The following is a 21,696-nucleotide window of genomic DNA, read 5'->3' as shown; positions in this document are numbered from 1 at the left end:
GATGAGTGAAAGTATCTACTTGTAGACTCCGTATAATTCATCAAAATACACCCTATTGCTGCATTGCTCTCGATCTTGTATTCTTGATCTTGATATATTGCTCGAACTGCAGAGTTTTCTATGGCTCCAGTGATATCATTATCTTTTATCACTACGTTATATATTTTCGTATGCTTTCGAATCAGTGAGTAAGCTTTTATTGCTTGCCAATTTTTGTGCATCAGCATAACAGTACCATGCAGGACTCATAAGCATGTGTGATTTAGGTTTTGTGCTATGATCAGTAGGATATGTAGCAACTCTGCAAGGTGGTAGACTCAAGCTCTGTCCATTCTAAAATAAATGTAATACATTCTGTTTATGCTATTCTAGAAGAATAAATATGTAACGTGGACAATTTGTATTGTCTAGTAAGTTATTAAAGTTTATGAAAAAACTAACCTGTTGGCAATTATGCTTGTGAGAAAAACTTGTTGGGATAATATCCATGCATATTTCACATCAGGTTGTATGTTTGGTCATTCTGTGTCTCAACAGTGATTGTTTGTGCGCGTATGTTTTCTTAAATTCTGATCATGAGTATTTTTCTGCAATGATATCATGTCTTTTGATAATGTTGTTAGTGATATGGCATAACAAGTATACAGTATAGTTAGTTTCTAAGTTTTAGGCAAAATCTATATCAGTTATTTGAGTTACACGGATAATTTTTTCCGGTAATTAAGCTATACAATCAATCTTTCTTATGCAAATGCTTGGTTTAAGCATATTTGAATTTACATCCTTAAGCATTGTCCATCCTTAGCTAAACTTTAGGTTGTAAGGACTATTATTTAGTCACGAGCCTGAAGGTTTTATTGATCTATAAACCTATGCCTTTCTATGTTTTAAATGTTCAATAAATCGCTTATAATTTCATAGACCAATGATTACAATTTTAACGAATTCGATGCTATCTGTTTATGATAGAGAACAGATGTGTACTGATGTTTGATTGCTTAGCATTGTTGGATAACTAAATGTAGTAGAATATAGCTGAAGGAAGAAAAGAAGCCTTTATTAACCCGATTTATTCTTGTGTACACTTAATTATATGTGATAATAGGAAATGAATATATCTATTGTTTGTATTGAAACAAAGCATAACATACATTCAAAGTATAATATACAAAGTTGCCGAGTTTATATGTATGTAATCATTCAGATATATAAATATGTAAAGATAAGGAATCTGTCAGTGTTTTTTTGTGCATTTTCATTAATGTGTAACATTAGATATTCATTCCGAATTGAATTGTAGGTTGTTCGGGCAAGTATCCCTTATAATCGGGTGGGCAAGGCTTGATTATCATTTCAGTCACACATAGCCCCCAAACATAATCATTGTACAAGCTGGATTTTTTAATCACTCTGCTTCTTAGTATAACATCAAAAACGCAGTTTCTATTTTCCAGTTCAGTAACAGGAATAAGCCTAACTTCTCCATTATCAATCGCATTGATGCACTTTTCTTTTTGATTGTTATACACCGTATCAATAAAAGAAGAAACATAATCACTTTCAGGTTTTGCATAAAAACCAACTTCCGAATTTCGTTTCTCAGCAATTCCCTGTTGCATTTTCATCAACACATCGCTTTTCTTAACAAGAATGTTAGGTGAGGCAGAAGGTGATTTGCCTTGATAGTTTTAGATAGGCCCAAAGGTTGGCGCGCTTTTTATGTATATGCATTTGTCATTGCTGTAAACTGCATATCTCTTTTCTTGGTTTTTAACCACAATTGGAAGTTTACTTAAGTCAAAATTGTGGACCTCTGTAAGACATGATTCGTTAGCTTCATTACCAATTTCAAATGATTGATTAATATCTCCTTCCAGGTTGACGACTGGTTTATCGGTGGATGATAAGGTCTTGCTAATTGTTATAGATTCGTTGCTAGCGGTAGTGGAGACACTACAATTAATCATTGGTCATTGTCATATCTATTCGTCATCTGTCATATTAATTGTATTACAAGCAAAAATGATTCGAATAACAAGCATATATGGAGAAAAATATTTACCTTGTGGTGAGTTGATCTTCATCAAGTTTCTCATTTTTTCTGTTTTTCCCTCCGTACCCTCTGTGTCACTGTAAATCAAAAATTGATTTCAGGCTTAGTAATCAAAACGTACACTAAAACTTATTTGGGAAGTAAATTTGGAATGGATATTCACAGCAAATGTACTAAAGTGTAATAATAAATAGTTCTAAACCTAAAGTGATAGCACTTCAGTATGACATTTATAAGGCGTAGTTATCAGTAGATTGTCATCATTTGAAAATATTTTGTTTCCCACCGTGGTAGATAAAGATCAGACCTTTACCACCATTACTGTGAATAGACGAGGAAGATACCAATAAACATACATACGAGAACATTCCAGATCAGTCTATGTATCAAAACATATGCCGATTACATTCACGTGAGTATATCTATGCTGCGAAATTTGCAACTCAACTTAGGTATGTTTGGAAATCATTACCTTTTGCACTTCCTGGCTGTTTTATTCTTATCCTGGAGTTTTTTCATCTCTTCTGCTAGTTTCCTTTCAAGCTGATGCATTCTAGCAGTTTGACTAAAATTTTTCATTATATAACAATATAATATAATATAATATCTCAAAAGGAAAGATCAGATGTATTAGATGATCATAGCTATATTCAAAATAACAAATTTAAATACTCACTCAACTTCAGATTCATCCATCCTTTAATGCTCAGTTAGAAGTGTTAGCTTCACAAAATAGGTGTCTCTCTCTTCACAGCAGATGAGTTGGTGAAGAGACCTAAAACCGTGCCTTGTTATATAGTTAATGGAACGCTGACATCAGAAATAGGCTGATTTAATGTTTGGGATGTTTTTTTTAAACCTTTTGCCCGAAACTTGAAAGTATACCTGCGGTAAAATTTATTCTAGTCTGGGATGAGCTCATTTGATATTGCGATAAGCTTTTTGCATGAAACCGTTAATACGATCTCGTCGTTAAGTAAGTAATTACGAGATTATGATTAGCTCTTTGAAGTTATAATTTCAGTCAGCAAAAAAAACATTGAAGTTGTACATAGGATTTTAGCTGAGTACCACCAACAGATAATATAAATGATGCAACAATGATGATGTTGGATAAATATATATTTGCAAATAGATCAAGTATAAGTTACGTATAGTAGTTAGAATAATTTTTTGCATTGAATCATAGAGTAATTTTGTTACAGTAAATGTATAAGGTATTTAAAGGTATGTTTTTATTGAGGGACAATTAATGTCAATGTGCTTAATTTGATTATTAGAATCCTTGAAATGTAAATTGTATTTGTTTGTGTTGATTGCTTCTATGGACAATGTTATCAATAGACGGCGTCGAAGAGATAATTTGCATTTTTTAGGTTTTTTTCTGAAATATCGCCATCATGTCATCCGAAAGACTTGTGCTAAGAGTTGGAATCCAAATTATAGTATCTTGTCTTTCTAAAGTTGTTTCTAACTAAAAGCAATAACATATAGCAAATATAGTATAATATTTATGTCTTTCAGTTAAAAAAAATTTATTTGTAGCTTTTAAAAAAACAAAACAATACAAAAAACATCAACCTAACTTTTTCTGTGCTAGAATGAAAATGATTTTATCAAATTAATAATTGCAGACGAGTTGAAGGATTGCTCAGGACTGACATACTCATTCTCTGATTGCACAGATGATAGCACCATCTCTCCAATAAGAAGAAAGGATATAAAGAACATAACGCAAAAAACTCGTATAGATGTTTTTTAATCGATTGAATTACTTGATTACCATCAATTTGTTCAGCTTGTTTGTTAAACGGTATAGCTGGTGATAAAGGATTAATATTGATAGTCGTACTGTCAATTTGTTCTTCCGAGTTCAAAGGCGTTGAAGCATCATCTGTGGAAATTCTGAACAATGGTTGATATCAAACTAAATCATTTTAATGCAACTTTTATAATTTATATTTCAGAAAAGAAAACTCTAAGCAAGGTTGTACAACTTATAGTTATAGAGGTTATAGTTATAGGTTATAGAGTCTGCAGGCATGACTAGTAAATGGAGGAGGATTTAACGAGATATTGATGGTATTAGGCTTGGTGAATGTTACTGTGTAATTAAGGTGAGACATTAGACGATAGTGTAGCGATTAGCGAGAAGTTAAAGGTTGACTTGCAACAAAATTCACATTACAGTTATTTGGTGTCATAAGATACACTATGTCTTAATCTGTTGGGTTGTAGGTGCCATATATGTGGAAATGTGATTACAAACTCTTAAAAGCTAAAAAACGAACAGTTAATCGCAGCCACACGAGACCGCCATAGTTTGGGTTCTCTTTCCAAAACGGCTCAAATGTGACGTAGTTGTGGTAGATGGTTTCTGCTTTCACTTTCATGAAACCTCATCAAAATATTTTCACAACTATACTTCACGCATTCGATAAAGCCATGTCTATTGTTCTTACACCTCTATTTCATCGTCATTGTTATGCTGTCACTTTCAGCATTGATATCCTATAACCTACCGTAAACATTCGTTTAATTTTTTAACCTTGGCTCAAAGGAGTACATATCATTGTCTGATAAACATGACGAGCCTGTTCGTCACTTGTGATATTTGAAAAATGCTGCAGAAATTAGTCGTGAAGTCTGGGTCGTATGATCAGATTATGACTAGATGATTAGACCAAGCCGAAACAAAACTGTAAAGTAGCGAGCATCTATATTTGATACAGGGTCTTCGGTAAAGCCCAAAGTGTTTGTCATAAACTAGTGCTAAGAGAAGTTTTATATTGAGCTTTTTATTGGCCTTTTAATTTACGTGAGAACATCACATGACAAAATAATAACCAAATGTAATGACGACAACAAAAAAATAAACTGATTCCGATCTACGGCGGTTTCGTGATGGCTGCGATCAACTGTTCGTTTTTGAGCTTTTAAGGGCTTGTAACCACATTTCCACATCATTTGCATATACAAGACAGCAGAGTAAGACATGGTGAATCTTTTAATACCAAATAACTGTAATGCGAATTTTGTTGCAAGTCAACCTTTAAGCTATGAATCACAATTACTGTACCGCAAATTAATGGTGAGCGTTTTTAATAATGCTTTGATGGTAAGCGTACTTTGATGGTAAGCGTGCTTTGATGGTAAGCGTACTTTGATGGTAAGCATACTTTGATGGTAAGTGTGCTTTGATGGTAAGCGTACTTTGATGGTAAGCGTGCTTTGATGGTAAGTGTACTTTGATGGTAAACGTACATTGATGGTAAGCGTGCTTTGATGATAAGTGTGCTTTGATGGTAAGTGTACTTTGATGGTAAACGTGCTTTGATGGTAAGCGTGCTTTGATGGTAAGCGTGCTTTGATGGTAAGCGTACTTTGATGGTAAGTGTACTTTGATGGTAAGCGTGCTTTGATGGTAAGCGTACTTTGATGGTAAGCGTGCTTTGATGGTAAGCGTGCTTTGATGGTAACTGTGTTTTGATGGTAAGCATGTTTTGATGGTAAGCGTACTTTGGTGGTAAGCGTGCTTTGATGGTAAGTGTGCTTTGATGGTAAGTGTGCTTTGATGGTAAACGTGCTTTGATGGTAAGTGTGATTTGATGGTAAGTGTACTTTGATGGTAAACGTGCTTTGATGGTAAGTGTGCTTTGATGGTAAGTGTGCTTTTATGGCAAGTGTGCTTTGATGGTAAACGTGCTTCGATGGTAAGCGTGCTTTGATGGTAAGCGTGCTTTGATGGTAAGTGTGCTTTGATGGTAAGCGTGCTTTGATGGTAAACCTGCTTTGATGGTAAGCATGTTTTGATGGTAAGCGTACTTTGATGGTAAGCGTGTTTTGATGGTAAGCGTGCTTTGATGGTAAGTGTGCTTTGATGGTAAGTGTGCTTTGATGGTAAACATGTTTTGATGGTAAGTGTGCTTTGATGGTAAGTGTACTTTGATGGTAAATGTGCTTTGATGGTAAGTGTGCTTTGATGGTAAGTGTGCTTTGATGGCAAGCGTGCTTTGATGGTAAACGTGTTTTGATGGTAAGCGTACTTTGATGGTAAGTGTGTTTTGATGGTAAGCGTGTTTTGATGGTAAGCGTACTTTGATGGCAAGTGTGCTTTGATGGTAAGCGTGCTTTGATGGTAAGCGTACATTGATGGTAAGCGTACTTTGATGGTAAGTGTGCTTTGATGGTAAGTGTACTTTGATGGTAAGCGTGCTTTAATGGTAAGCGTGCTTTGATGGTAGGCGTGCTTTGATGGTAAGTGTGCTTTGATGGTAAGTGTACTTTGATGGTAAATGTGCTTTGATGATAAGTGTGCTTTGATGGTAAGTGTGCTTTGATGGTAAGTGTGCTCTGATGGTAAGTGTGCTTTGATTGTAAGTGTACTTTGATGGTAAGCGTGCTTTGATGGTAAGTGTGCTTTGATGGTAAGTGTGCTTTGATGGTAAGCGGACTTTGATGGTAAGCGTGCTTTGATGGTAAGCGTGCTTTGATGGTAAGCGTGCTTTGATGGTAAACCTGCTTTGATGGTAAGCGTGTTTTGATGGTAAGCGTACTTTGATGGTAAGCGTGCTTTAATGGTAAGCGTGCTTTGATGGTAGGCGTGCTTTGATGGTAGGCGTGCTTTGATGGTAAGTGTGCTTTGATGGTAAGTGTACTTTGATGGTAAATGTGCTTTGATGATAAGTGTGCTTTGATGGTAAGTGTGCTTTGATGGTAAGTGTGCTCTGATGGTAAGTGTGCTTTGATTGTAAGTGTACTTTGATGGTAAGCGTGCTTTGATGGTAAGTGTGCTTTGATGGTAAGTGTGCTTTGATGGTAAGCGTGCTTTGATGGTAAGCGTGCTTTGATGGTAAGCGTGCTTTGATGGTAAGCGTGCTTTGATGGTAAACCTGCTTTGATGGTAAGCGTGTTTTGATGGTAAGCGTACTTTGATGGTAAGCGTGTTTTGACGGTAAGCGTACTTTGATGGTAAGTGTGCTTTGATGGTAAATGTGCTTTGATGGTAAGTGTGCTTTGATGGTAAGCGTACTTTGATGGTAAGCATGTTTTGATGGTAAATGTGCTTTGATGGTAAGTGTGCTTTGATGGTAAGTGTGCTTTGATGGCAAGCGTGCTTTGATGGTAAACGTGTTTTGATGGTAAGCGTACTTTGATGGTAAGTGTGTTTTGATGGTAAGCGTGTTTTGATGGTAAGCGTACTTTGATGGCAAGTGTGCTTTGATGGTAAGCGTGCTTTGATGGTAAGCGTACATTGATGGTAAGCGTACTTTGAAGGTAAGTGTGCTTTGATGGTAAGTGTACTTTGATGGTAAGCGTGCTTTAATGGTAAGCGTGCTTTGATGGTAGGCGTGCTTTGATGGTAGGCGTGCTTTGATGGTAAGTGTGCTTTGATGGTAAGTGTACTTTGATGGTAAATGTGCTTTGATGATAAGTGTGCTTTGATGGTAAGTGTGCTTTGATGGTAAGTGTGCTCTGATGGTAAGTGTGCTTTGATTGTAAGTGTACTTTGATGGTAAGCGTGCTTTGATGGTAAGTGTGCTTTGATGGTAAGTGTGCTTTGATGGTAAGCGTGCTTTGATGGTAAGCGTGCTTTGATGGTAAGCGTGCTTTGATGGTAAGCGTGCTTTGATGGTAAACCTGCTTTGATGGTAAGCGTGTTTTGATGGTAAGCGTACTTTGATGGTAAGCGTGTTTTGACGGTAAGCGTACTTTGATGGTAAGTGTGCTTTGATGGTAAATGTGCTTTGATGGTAAGTGTGCTTTGATGGTAAGCGTACTTTGATGGTAAGCATGTTTTGATGGTAAGCGTACTTTGATGGTAAGCGTGTTTTGATGGTAAGCGTACTTTGATGGTAAGCGTGCTTTGATGGTAAGTGTGCTTTGATGGTAAGTGTGCTTTGATGGTAAACATGTTTTGATGGTAAGTGTGCTTTGATGGTAAGTGTACTTTGATGGTAAATATGCTTTGGTGGTAAGTGTGCTTTGATGGTAAGTGTGCTTTGATGGCAAGCGTGCTTTGATGGTAAGCGTGTTTTGATGGTAAGCGTACTTTGATGGTAAGTATGTTTTGATGGTAAGCGTGTTTTGATGGTAAGCGTACTTTGATGGTAAGTGTGCTTTGATGGTAAGCGTGCTTTGATGGTAAGTGTACATTGATGGTAAGCGTACTTTGATGGTAAGTGTGCTTTGATGATAAGCGTACTTTGATGGTAAGCGTGTTTTGATGGTAAGCGTACTTTGATGGTAAGCGTGCTTTGATGGTAAGTGTGCTTTGATGGTAAGTGTGCTTTGATGGTAAACATGTTTTGATGGTAAGTGTGCTTTGATGGTAAGTGTACTTTGATGGTAAATGTGCTTTGATGGTAAGTGTGCTTTGATGGTAAGTGTGCTTTGATGGTAAATGTGCTTTGATGGTAAACGTGCTTTGATGGTAAGTGTGCTTTGATTGTAAGTGTACTTTGATGGATAGCGTGCTTTGATGGTAAGTGTGCTTTGATGGTAAGTGTGCTTTGATGGTAAGCGGGCTTTGATGGTAAGCGTGCTTTGATAGTAAGTGTGCTTTGATGGTAAGCATTCTTAGTAGTAAGCATTCTAGTGAGCATATCGAAAACTCCCTGTACAAAGTTGCTAGTAAGTGAATCGAAAAGTGGCTTACTATACTACTTGAGTTTAGTAGTGAAAGCATGCTTATCATGCTGGTTTTTAAGTCATAAACGTAACAATAAGACTAAATTCTTAGTGAAATGTCATCACAAGAGTTTAAAAAACCCTGGGTATATCCTGAATTGCCCATAACAAGACAGAACTTGAACTCAAAACAAGAAGTTTTCAACAATATCATAAGCTATCTATGCCAACCAAAGACCCAAGCAGAAAGCCGCTAGTGGAAAATAATAGGAAAACCTTCATCATTGGTTTTGAGTCAGCAGCCAAATCTGCACATGACATTGCTCAATATCTTTTCAGCAACTACCCTTACATCAACTAGTTCCTAACCTTAATGATCAACCAGGATCACATTGAGACTCCGTTTTCAAAGATACAATCCAAGGGTAGCTATAAAAAGAACTCGGATGGGCAGTGCTTTAGATCTGCACCTTGAGTCCTGCTCATTAAAGCATATACCACACCAAGTCTTAATGCTAACTGTATTGATCTGGATGTAATTGCTGTATTAAAATCAAAACACACTATGCCGCTTCAAAGCAAGTATCTAGTTCAACCAACCTTGGACAAAAACTATTTCGTCTAGCTATTTTCAGTCATGTCTAATAGGTGTTTAACACAGTGGTCCAGCTTAACTGCTTCTAAATCTCATTTGACGCATTAGTTTGTTATTAGTTTAATTTCTATTTGGTCACTCTTTGCATTATCAATGATATAGAAGCTTCTAAATCATTGGTATTATCCATTACCGTGTGTCTAAGATTCTTTCCTTTCTCATCTAAAGTCAGTTTTATATATTATCAATAAAATATGCATTCTCAGATGCACAAACTATGGAATTATGAGCAGGTTATAGGGTAAAATCAATAGGAATTCATAGATCAGCTGATTCACTCTACACATCACCATGACGTTGCGTCATCTTATTTATAGGCCTCACTAATTTTAATTATTCGCATATCTAGGGTTTACTATATCTATGGATCAACCTCAAAGCCTCCAATAATAGATAACATGCATATATTTATTATTTTAATTCATTATAACTACTCATAACTTTCAACAAAAGCCAGGTTTTTTGGATAGTTTATCACATAACGTACAATTGGACTTGATTGTTTGCATTTCTAGTGTGCGCACTCGCCTGCACTTATCATAGAGCATAGTATGCACAATTGTCTGCACATATTCTATTGTATGAAATTGTCTGCACTTGCCGTAGTATGCAATCGCCAGCCTTTATCATAGATCATAGTGTAATAGGAAAAATATGCTTAGCATACCATTGTTATTTATTGTGCTACAAATTTGTCCCTAATATATCTTTAATTGGCTAATTCTCTGTCTGTCTTGTTTTAATTCAGTTATTATTCACTCGCTAGCATATAAATCTTATTACAAGGTCTATGTGTAACACACTACATGTTTAAACTTTGAACTGAGCAACCCGGTTCTGCTGTGTGAACTTATAAATTTCAACAATGGCTTTGTATGACTCAAAATTAAGAGAGTGTGATTTTTAGTTTGTCATTTAACCCTGGCTTCATTTATAGCAATCAAAACTTCCAGAGTCACTTTGTCCAGGTATAGTTACAAGACTCAATACACTAAATATCAATTATCTTCAACGGTATAAAAGAATTGAACATTTATTTTCCAAATATAATATAATTTATAAAAGTAGTTGAACACTCAATTTAAATTTAAAACATCTCCCTCTAGTGTTTTCCATTTGAAGTTTTTAATAACCTGGTATCAACACAAAACACTTACTTGTATGTAAGCTCTGTGTGCTCCACTTCAGTCTCCTTAAAGCGCTGGCAAACGACTGATGAGCCTGAGCACAAGTTGGTCTTTTTATATTAAAAGTAACGGATGTTTTTCTAGACTTGTGCAAGTCAGAGTAGGACCTATTTCTTCGGCCGCAAGCCGATTATTTTTGACGTAGGTACCAGTTCTGATCGGACACAAGTTGGCTCCAAAATCGTATTAATGCGGCAAATTTAATCAGCTCTGATCCGCACAAATCCTGAGCAATTCCGTTTTCAGCAATTTCTAAACCAGTTTAGGCGGTCATTTGTTCCAGCTAAGACTGTTTAGCAATCTACTTTTCTGACCGCAAGCAGAGCTTGCCCACTGGTCACATAGATATCATATCTATGTGTCTAAATAGCATGAATGTCCTTTTTGATACTGTTTAGTGAGTGCATACCTATGTTGTACAAGGTTATGTATATGTGTCTCATGCATTGTTAGTTAACCTAACAATGATGATTATATATTGATAGATATCTATGTCTCTATGAGCTCTGTAGACCACTGTCAGTATGCCTATCAGTGACCTACAGACCCATAGAGCTTATATCTTCCTCATTTTTGAACCATCGTGCCCGATGCTTAAGCTAGATAGCAGAATGGCAGGTATAGGTATATGAAGTAGTGTGAAGGCAGAGATAATAAATTTACTCATATATAATATTCATGTTTAGGTTGTATTAAAATTTAAAATTGCTTGTATCAAAGGTATTCATTCGTTAAACAATAGTCCTTAATTACTTATGCAGCCAATATGTCTGCTAATAGTCTGTCCAGAAGGGTGGTCATGTGTGCAGACCTGTCTCTAGCAGACTGCACGGCCGCCCTCCTATTCTTTAGCTTCTTTTGAAGCCTGGTGAGCTTCGCTGCCGCCGCGCAGCATTCCTTGCTCTGTTTCCTTTTTCCGTAGTTTTTCTTCTTTGTTTTTTTATTCTTCTTGTCTTCTCTTTTGTCCTCTGGTCGGACTTCATCCGCTATTTCCATCACCTCAACCTTAATAGGCGGTTCTTCTGCATTTGCCATCTAAAGCAAGGAAGACATCCACAAATGTAATCAATCTAACCGCACTTGTGCAGTTAGTCAATTACGTTCATTTGCAACCTAGTTCATAGGTACATATAATACACACAAGGTTTACACTATTGCTCTGCACATTGCAAGACATATCAAGTGAACTAGAAGTTCAACATGTATCTATTGCAACATAGCCACGCAATACATATGACCTTATTGATGTATGAGTATAATACATATATATATATATATATATATATTGTTTTTGATACAAGATCGAGACACGATCTAGTACTAGCAACATAAACTGTCAGCCGGTCCTTAAAACCATCTGTTTACGTTATATAATGGTTTCGGGTCGGTACGAGGCCTTAACCTGTACTTTAGCTGTTCATCTGTGTCGGCAGATTCATCAGCCTTACCTCCTTCATCATTCGAAACAATGTCGTTGGGGTCTGCATCTGACAGATCCTGGGTAGCATTAGATGCGGATGAATTACCTTCTATCTCAGCACCTAATGACTCGTTTGGATTCCCTATTGGCGCGGACTCGGTTGCGTCGCCCGGTACTGGCGGTACTGAGTCGCATGCAACAGCCTCTGGCCAATGCTGCAACATTTCCTCAGCAAGCTTGCAGTCATTTAGGTAGACCCAATCAGGCCTTTGAGTGCTCTCATGCTGTACCAGCACCTCCACCTCTTGTCTGACAAAAACCTCATAAGGTCCCTTGTACAGAGGTTGAAGTTTAGGTGAGAGACCCGCTTTTGGGCTACGCCGCTTCACATAAACCTCATATCTTGGGTGTACATCAACAAAGCGCACCCGTTTGTCATGCTGTTTCTTTTGTGCTGCACTAGCCGCTTCATTATTGTCGTGAGCCACTATCCCGCAGCCTCTGAGATTCTGTCTTAAAGTCTCCATGAATTCATCTGAAGACTCAAAACAGGGCTCATCGGTTGAAGGACACAGCAAGTGAACTGGTAGGCGGCATGTCCGTCCGTGCTCCATTTCAAATGGAGTATGTCCAGTTGAAGAATGCTTGCTGGTGTGATAGGCTAGAAGTACTAGGTCCAAATATGAACACCAGTCTATCTGTTCCCTATCAATGTAAGCTTTGTAAAGCTGCAACAGTATCCCGTTGAACTTTTCCACCAAACCCTGACTTTCTGGGTGTTAAGCACAACTGATCGACTGTCTCATTCCCAACAGCTTCGAAACCTCGCTGAACAACTGTGGTGTGAATTGCGTATCATGGTCTGTCTGTAACTTAGCTGGTACACCATGTCTACAGACTATAAGCTGCACAAAGCTTTTTGCCACAACCTTGGCAGAAATCGACCTCAGTGGTGCCCTCTCTGGATATTTCGTGAACCTATCCGTAATGACCAATATGTACTTATTTTCCCTATTGGAAACAGGAAGTGGCCCTAAAATATCCATTACCACAGCAGTCTATGGAGCGGCTACCATAATAGGCTGCATCAGCTCCTTTATAGGATGTGTCATGTGTGCTCTTGTAAGACAACCTTGGCAAGATTTAACACAATTTTCCACGTCTTGTCTGACTGTCGGCCAGTAAAATCTTTCGAGCACCTTGCCAAGTGTCTTATCTACTTTAAAATGCCCTCCATGGACAGCATCATGACACTCCTCTAATATTTTTGAAATCAGATGTTTAGGTACAACTAGGCGCCCCATCATTCGCTAAAGTTACGAAGACACCCGTCGGTACGAGAGTAGTCACACCTAGTCTCGAACCTCTTAACCTCAGACCTCAAATCTTCCGGCACATGCGAAAGAGGAAGTGAATTCAACTTCCTTTCCATCACATAGCAAAGGACTGGATCCTTACGTCGCTCGACTCTAAAGAAGTCTTGTCGAGGCTCGCGTACTGTTGAGTACAAAGCGGACAACACAGATCTAGTTGCAATTACTGGCTTTTCATCCTCCAAGTCAACAGAAGTATAATTCATGCGACTGAAGAAATCCGCTAGGTGACTTTTCGACCCTGGGCAGTAGAAGAGTTTTACATCAAACTCTGCCAGTTGCGATACCCATTTCATAAGTCTTGCATTATTGACCTGTTTTACGCCCCAGCTTATACTCTGTTGGTCACTGTAAACATACACTGGGTGACCATAAAGGTAATGACGCCAGTGTTTCAGTGCTAAAACTATCGCATATAGTTCTTTCTCCACTGTCTCATATCTCGCCTCGTGTTTCTGAAACGTTCGAGAGAAATATGCAATGAGATGTTCCCTATCGCCATACATTTGACTCAGGATTCCACCACAAGCGTACTTGCTAGCGTCCACAGATAAAAGGAGAACCTTATCAAACTGCGGATACCGAAGTATGGGTGCTTGGGTGAGCTTTTCAATCAAAGTTTTGAATGCTATTTCGCATTCCTTTGTCCAAACAAAGTTATTGTGTTTTTTTGTCAAACTAGTCAATGGCCTCACTATGTCTGCATAGTTAGCCACAAACAGGCAATAGAAATTACAAAAGCCTAGAAAAGTTCAAACCTGTGACACATTTTTAGGAGGAGTATAGTTAGCCAACTTGTTGATGTTTCCTGGGTCTGAATGGGCTCCATCAGGAGATAGCACAAACCCCAAAAATGGCAAGGATTGCCTGACCCAGTTACATTTTTTCCTCTTCAATCTGAGGCCAGAGTATCTGCACAGACTAACGTGTGTGGGCTTAAAAGCTCATCTGCAGGCCGTGAGACCTGCTTAAACAACAACTCTGTGCCCTGTTTAATTGGTAGAGAGAGTCTACATGGCACGACTACTGCAGTTCGCGGTGCAATCTTTATGGTGTCTGCTGTGCACGCGGACACTTGAAGATCATCTGCACCTGATACTGGAAGCTGTTCGTTACCAATAAACACTTTCTTAACCTTTACATCAACTGAAAATGGAGGAAGAGTTGCAAGAATGTCTAGTTTGAGGACGCCATCTACTGCTAGACGACAGTTCCTCAGAACAGGAAACTCATGAGTTTGGCTCTTGGTTCCTATTCTGACATTCAACTCAACTACACAGTCCAATGAAAGTTTGTGCCCAGTAACTGATACAACATCAGCATCACTGTCACGTTTCCGTTCAACAGGTTTCAACTTGAGTTGTTCTATTAGTCTGCTGGTTACTAACGACACCGATGCACCATTGCCTAGGAGGAATGAAAAAGTCCTGCCTTTGATTTTCACACCAATAGTCAGGACCTTTTTCATTGATATCAAGTGGTTAACCATCTCACTTTCCTGAATGTCAACTGCATTGCCTTTGCACACCCTCCTAACTATGGTCTCAATTGGTTCGCTACTGACAAAACTTTCTACCTCTGGATTGGTAACGTCAGGTACTGTTACATGAACCGTTTTTCGGTTTCTGGTTTTAGCTCGTAATTTTTGAGCTCCATTGGCTATTTTATTACACGATGTAAGCTTTTTACAAATTGTTACAAAATAGGAATTTAGGGCCAAGTAACTAACAAATATCCAAATGTGTATAAGCTCCGTAAAAAAAGTAGACATTAGTTAGTCCTTTTCGAACAATTTTTCCGGCCATTCCAGGTTGGTCACTACTAGAGGAAAAATTGGCGGGATGGGTAATCGTCTTTAGGTTCTCAAGTATCTCGCTCCCAACAAAAGTGTTATGTAACAAGGCATTCAGGTCGGCTACTGACTGTAGCTCCTGCCAAATGTACATTATGACTAGGCTAAACACTTTTGGCTTCACCAGCTCACTAAAATCGTCTTTTAGTGTTAGATGAGAAAATGGTAGTGATACACCCATTTTCTTTGATATTCTCTTGACAGTAAACGTAGGTCTATGGTACGTATACATTCATTTAAACAATTGGAATGTCACCCATGAACGTTCAGAACAGTCTATGGTAGTTCCAGTATGTTTAATAACCAATGTATTTGTGTCTAAGTACCTATTATACTGTGCTCCATTTATATGTAACACTAATGGTACTTCTATGATGCAACTTCCCTTTGACATCTCCTTAAAGGATATCGTTTGAAAGTCACATTCCGGACCTCAAGACACGACCACAGTTCCAGAACGCCATGTGAAAAGTCCGCAACAACGTCAGTTCTGTTTAGCAACTGTCGCATAGCAACAGTTGGACTGGCAATCGTGAAAGCTCGTACTAACTCTGACGTAAGCTTCAGTGAGCTACATGCCTGTTGTAAGGAATGCCTGTACACGGTATGCATTTCCTCCACAACAGTATCATGTAGAGCTTGAAGTTCAGAGGCTAACATATCGGTCATCACATAACCAACGTCGTTGTTAGACGCACTTTCTCGTTTGGCGCTTGCTTGATCAGTTTGCCTAAAAGCAATTCTTTGATCAGAAAGAATCCATGTTATTCCACAGTCGAACACATTATGATCAAAATGTGTTGTAAGAGCCAATTGTCCATTCTCAGACATCCAACTCTTATGTGCCATGTTACCAGATAAGTTTTGATAAGGGAGAAACTCACACTCGACTTTGTGGTTCACTTCCCAGACCAAAGCCTTATCCCCTAACTGACAACTGCCTTGAGCATACCCTGGACATGCGGATACATCAGCTCCAGTGCATTGAAACCGTTTTGCACCAAAATGGGTATACACAGAAACAGGCCTAATAAAGTAGTTGTTCTCTAACCACTCCCACCATTTGCAACATTCGGGTAACCCACCATGTGGCACTCTCCAATTCAGCATGTTTTTGGTTTCCATCATTCCAGTGGGAGAAGTAACAAGTGGGCCAGCTGGGCTGACACCATCTTTTAGCATTTCCCTACAATGGTCAATGGACACCAGGATGGCACTTTCTGTAAACTCTTTGAGAGTTTCATCTCCAGAGAAGTATCACAGAAGACGTGCAGAGAATTTCACACCGCTACACAACCATCCACTAGTCTCATACTGTAAGAGATTACGTCGAGCAAGCTCAATCGTAACTCTAGCTGGAGTTGTAGGAGAAGAAGATGCGTCAGGCTGGCAACCATATATTTCAAAAACCGAAATAACTGGCCTTTGACTAAGGTTTGGCACAACATAGGCCTTTGAGCAGCGCAAATGCTCAACATACTCATGAAACAGATCGTTGCCAAAAATATAGGCCCATTTCCAAAGCTCACACCTGAACCCGCGCTGGGCGTAGGTGTATGTTGCGTCACTTGAGAATCATCAACACTTACTGTGTTAACAACACCCCTAGTAGACCTAGGTTGTCTCCTAACAAGCTGGTTTTGGTGGTTATTTGCAGGTTTTTGTGGCTTCCTGCAAGTGGCAGCAAAATGCCCCCAGCCTTGGCAATTCCAATAACGCTGATCCCCTTTCCTATTATAGACAGTTCCTGGCTTCGGCCCCCACCATTTCTTCGAGGAGGAAAATGGTGGCGTGGTTCGAGCCAAGAGTGTCTGCCTTGAGGAGGAGGGGTATGCCCATAATTATGCTGAGGTGGGCGTTGTGCAGCATTGAAAGCAACTAGGTTGCTTACTTGCTTGGTTAACACATTCACTTGCTGCGCTAAGGAGTCATTGGCAACGGCAGCGGCGGTTACTAAAGGCTCATCCTCCAGAAGAAATTCACCTTGAGCTTGGGCCTTGCAGGCATGCTCAAGCCCATCCTTCAGTGTAGAAGGTTCCTTAGCAAGCACAATACGTTTTAAAGGCAGCCGAAGTTCCCTGATGAATTGCTCCAAAACAACCTGCTCAGGGGCAGGGTTGCTAGGATCAAGCCAAGACATTTTGGCTAGTTTCATCAGTCCCGCATAGTAAACTGTGACTGTCTCAGAGTCACCCTGCTGTTTCTTATAGAAGAAGGTGGATGAGTATTTAATACCTCCCTCTAGGGCGGTTAAGTACTGCTCCAAATCATCCATTATTGCCTGATAACCGGTAATACTACCAGTTTGTAGGATGTCTTTGTACCGTTGCAGAGCTAACCCTACTAAGGCTTGGTGTAACAGCATTTTACGTGTAGGGCTATTTTCATTTAGCCCCATTCCTCCACAGTAGATTTCAAAATCTACTCTGAACTGGGAGAAGGGTAACTCCCTTTTCTCCAGATCATATTGGGGCAGCGCATTTGCCCCTGTCGACATTCAAGTACTTTCAAGCATAGAACTCGCAAGTTCTGAATTGTCGGCAGCCCGACGCTCCAACATCTGCATGTGTTGACATACGTCAGCCACCTCGCAAACTAACCGCTCTCGTTCTTCGACCAGTTTTACATTGTCGGCCTTTGCTTGTTCGAGTTCAGACATCCGTAGATTTTTAAATGATAGTTCGTGAATCCAACTTAACTATCACTATATAGCCTATACAAATTATTAAAGCAAGAAACTACTAAATGAATTATACTAGTAGTGGTCAGATAATAATACTATTTATATGGCTATCACCTATGTAGTATACTTCGTTAGATGCTAATTAATCTATGTCAACATAAATATATAGGTATATGTTTACATAAAGCGTAGTGAATTCTACTTGTTTACCTCTTCTTCTTTTTTTTCTTAAGGACTTAAAAGTTTATGTTTTAGGATTATGACTTTCTGCATCAGCAGTCAATTAGACTCCCTAAAATAAAACAGGTTTTGTGTTGTTACATTGTCTGGTAAGCATCACTATTATTAAGAATTCTCAGCTAATCAAAGTATAAACCGCTTACCCGGGTTTCTTAAAGAAAGTGAATCCGGATATGTATATAGTTTATAGATTGGCTGGTATTCTTTTGGCAATCTACAAAATTACAGTGAAGTAATTTATTTTAGATTTGCCTCATATCCAGGTCATTGAACCACAACAAGGATATAAAATGTAATGGGCTACCATGGAGCATGTTGGCTATGGTTGGCTAATCTGCCTACTGCTTAGGATCATCTACATAACTTATGCTTAGACTGAAACTGTAAATAAACTCAATTATTTCATAATCCTAAGGCTTAATCATCAATTAAAACTCATCAGTTTATTACTCGCTATAGCTCATACAAACAACTATTACAGCAACAATAATACTATTCTGCTTGCTCACTGTTAAAAAATTCAGTGCACTAATTATCAGCAATTAATTGCTATGTGGTTTGCTAAACCAACCCAGATAGACAGCAAGGGCTAAATTGTCAACAAATTTTGCGCAAAAGGGGGAAATATCACAGGTACAACATCTAACTGTTAACATCACCAGTCTATCAATTCATAGAGGCGAAAACACACACTATAAATATACGTCATAAGTTACATGTGCTCATGGTCCAGTGGCAATCAACCATGACACTAAAATTCCAAGTGATTAGCGGCTAACCCAACTAGACATAACTCTAAACAATGATCTACTTTGTAGCTAACATATCACTATCTTCCATTATATTCTATACCCATAGCCAACATGGTTTAACAACACCGATGTAATTATGTAGTTATAAACAACAGATCAAAAGAAAACATCAGAGGGGAGAATCAGCTGAAATTTACTAAAATAATTTTCTTTTAATTATAAAATTTTATAAGTATACAGTCTCTAAATGAACCTTCAAATTTGTAATAGAAAAAATATGCTTAGCATACCATTGTTATTTATTGTGTTACAAATTTGTCCCTAACATATCTTTAGTTGGCTATTTCTCTGTCTGTCTTTTTTTTATTCAGTTATTATTCACTCGCTAGCATATAAATCTTATTACAAGGTCTATGTGTAACACACTACATGTTTGAACTTTGAACTGAGCAACCCGGTTCTGCTGTGTGAACTTATAAACTTCAACAATGGCTTTGTATGACTCAAAACTAAGAAAGTGTGATTTGTTAGTTTGTCATTTAACCCTGGCTTTATTTATAGCAATCAAACCTTCTAGAGTCACTTCGTCCAGTCATAGTTAAAAGTCTCAATACACTAAATATCAATTATCTTCAACGGTATAAAAGAATTGAACATTTATTTTCCAAATATAATATAATTTATAAAATTAGTTGAACACTCAATTTAAATTTAAAACATCTCCCTCTAGTGTTTTCCATCTGAAGTTTTTAATAACCTGGTATCAACACAAAACACCTACTTGTGAGTATGTAAGCTCTGTGTGCTCCACTTCAGTCTCGTTAGTGCGCTGGCAAACGACTGATGAGCCTGAGCACAAGTTGGTCTTTTTATATTAAAAGTAACGGATGTTTTTCTAGACGTGTGCAAGTCAGATTAGGACCTATTTCTTCGGCCGCATGCCGATTATTTTTGACGTAGGTACCAGTTCTGATCGGACACAAGTTGGCTCCAAAATCGGATTTATGCTGCAAATTTAATCAGCTCTGATCCGCACAAATCCTGAGCAATTCCATTTTCAGCGATTTCTAAATCAGTTTAGGCGGTCATTTGTACCAGCTAAGACTGTTTAGCAATCTACTTTTCTGACCGCAAGCAGAGCTTGCCCACTGGTCACATAGATACCATATCTATGTGTCTAAATAGCATGAATGTCATTTTTCATACTGTTTAGTGAGTGCATACCTATGTTGTACAAGGTTATGTATATGTGTCTCATGCATTGTTCGTTAACCTAACAATGATGATTATATATTGATAGATATCTATGTCTCTATGAGCACTGTAGATCACTGTCAGTATGCCTATCAGTGACCTACAGACCCATAAAGCTTATAATAGTGTGTGCAATTTTCAGCACTTATCATATTGTGTGCGGTTGTCTGCACCTATCATAGTGTGCAATTGCGTGCAGCTATAGCACTGAGTGCAACTGCCTGCGCCATCAGTAGATCATTTAAATCCAACATTTGTTTGAAACTTACTGAGCTGGTAGGTCGGTTGATTAAACTTTGTCTATCGAGGTCATCGGTTGATGTGAAACAGTGGCGTCACCGTAGCACTGGTTTGCCTTAAAAAGTTAGTTTCTCTTCTCACGCAACTCCTATTAATAAAAGATTTTTCTCACTTCTAAAATACCACACAAATAGCATTAATAAACATATGTAGGTTTCTAACTAAATATCTAAACTGTTTACAGGTACAAAAGCCAGTTAATGTAATATTAAGCCCACCTCTGGTCACTCTTTTTCTTCTCCAAAAACCTTCAACCTTTCTTGTTCCTCTGTTCCTTCCTAACAACAAATACCAAATGTTATATTTGCCTTGCTTAGCTAAATAGAATGTATTCAAAAACTTACAATTATTTTTATTCCACTTCAATTTTCTTTTCCTTTTGGCAGGCAGAGAATATTGTATCATTTTTGAACACATATTGTAAAGAACTTCCCTTTTGATCACAATATTAACTCATCATTATATAATTATTCAAATCACAAGTACAGCAATGTTATCAACATCACCAATCTAAAGCCAGTGATATTTATGGCAATTTATACTAACTGCTATGTATTAAGAATTGTCATAAGTTTGTTATACTCAAGTACATCACCATATCATAAACACCATCAACATAATCAAATCTATCATAACCATTATCATCATCAAGACTGAAATAGCGATAATAATGCTATCTGCACTGCACTATTTAACATAAAAGTAATTGGAGGAATTGTAGTAACTGCATGCACTATTTGCAGTAAATTACTGTCACAATTGTAATAAAGTAATTAAAATGAACATAAAAAGACAAGAAAACAGAAAAAAAGACATCATAAACCTTATCAAACAGATCCCTGCTTTCAATTTTTATAGATCTTTATTGAAAGGTTTAAAGAACCTGTAAACTATTGTATGAGTAAATATTTACTAAAACTCTATCAAGCATAATAGGCTACCTATGTCTACATATAAAGCCTACCTATGTCCCACAAAATGGCTGTTTTTTATACTTGCCAGGTTGAGCCTCACCAAATAGCAAACAGCCAGATTGGTCTAAAACACAATGTGTTGTATGGCATAGTATCACATAGTTGCTATGGCATTTTGATTTGTAAACAAATACCATGATTTACAGTTCATGAATCACCAACTTTATCCTGCTTAAACTCAAAACAACAGTTTTAGTTCATCGCGAGACTTTCTCTACTAAATCTTGCATAACCTGGGCATAAATAATCCAATTTAAAAAATTTTAAATGCATTCAAATCCGCAGAATTTGCTGATTTCAATTCTTTAAATAACTCAAAAATG

General features: G+C 37.9%; 1 long non-coding RNA gene across 1 annotated transcript; it reads right to left on the bottom strand.

Moving 5' to 3' along the window:
• Positions 1 to 1,175: 1,175 nt before the first annotated feature.
• On the bottom strand, positions 1,176 to 21,479 carry LOC137400002 (uncharacterized). The gene is made up of 8 exons (XR_010979200.1): positions 21,364 to 21,479; positions 20,618 to 20,677; positions 20,369 to 20,487; positions 18,237 to 18,307; positions 2,730 to 2,828; positions 2,526 to 2,618; positions 2,063 to 2,130; positions 1,176 to 1,953 (listed from the first exon to the last, which is right to left on the bottom strand). It is a non-coding gene; the product is annotated as an uncharacterized lncRNA (long non-coding RNA).
• Positions 21,480 to 21,696: the final 217 nt, after the last annotated feature.

This window comes from Watersipora subatra, chromosome 7 (genome assembly GCF_963576615.1).
Source record: "Watersipora subatra chromosome 7, tzWatSuba1.1, whole genome shotgun sequence".
Taxonomy (NCBI): Eukaryota; Metazoa; Bryozoa; class Gymnolaemata; order Cheilostomatida; family Watersiporidae; genus Watersipora; species Watersipora subatra.
The sequence above is the reverse complement of the archived record's forward strand: the minus strand, read 5'-3'. Positions and strand labels throughout refer to the sequence as shown.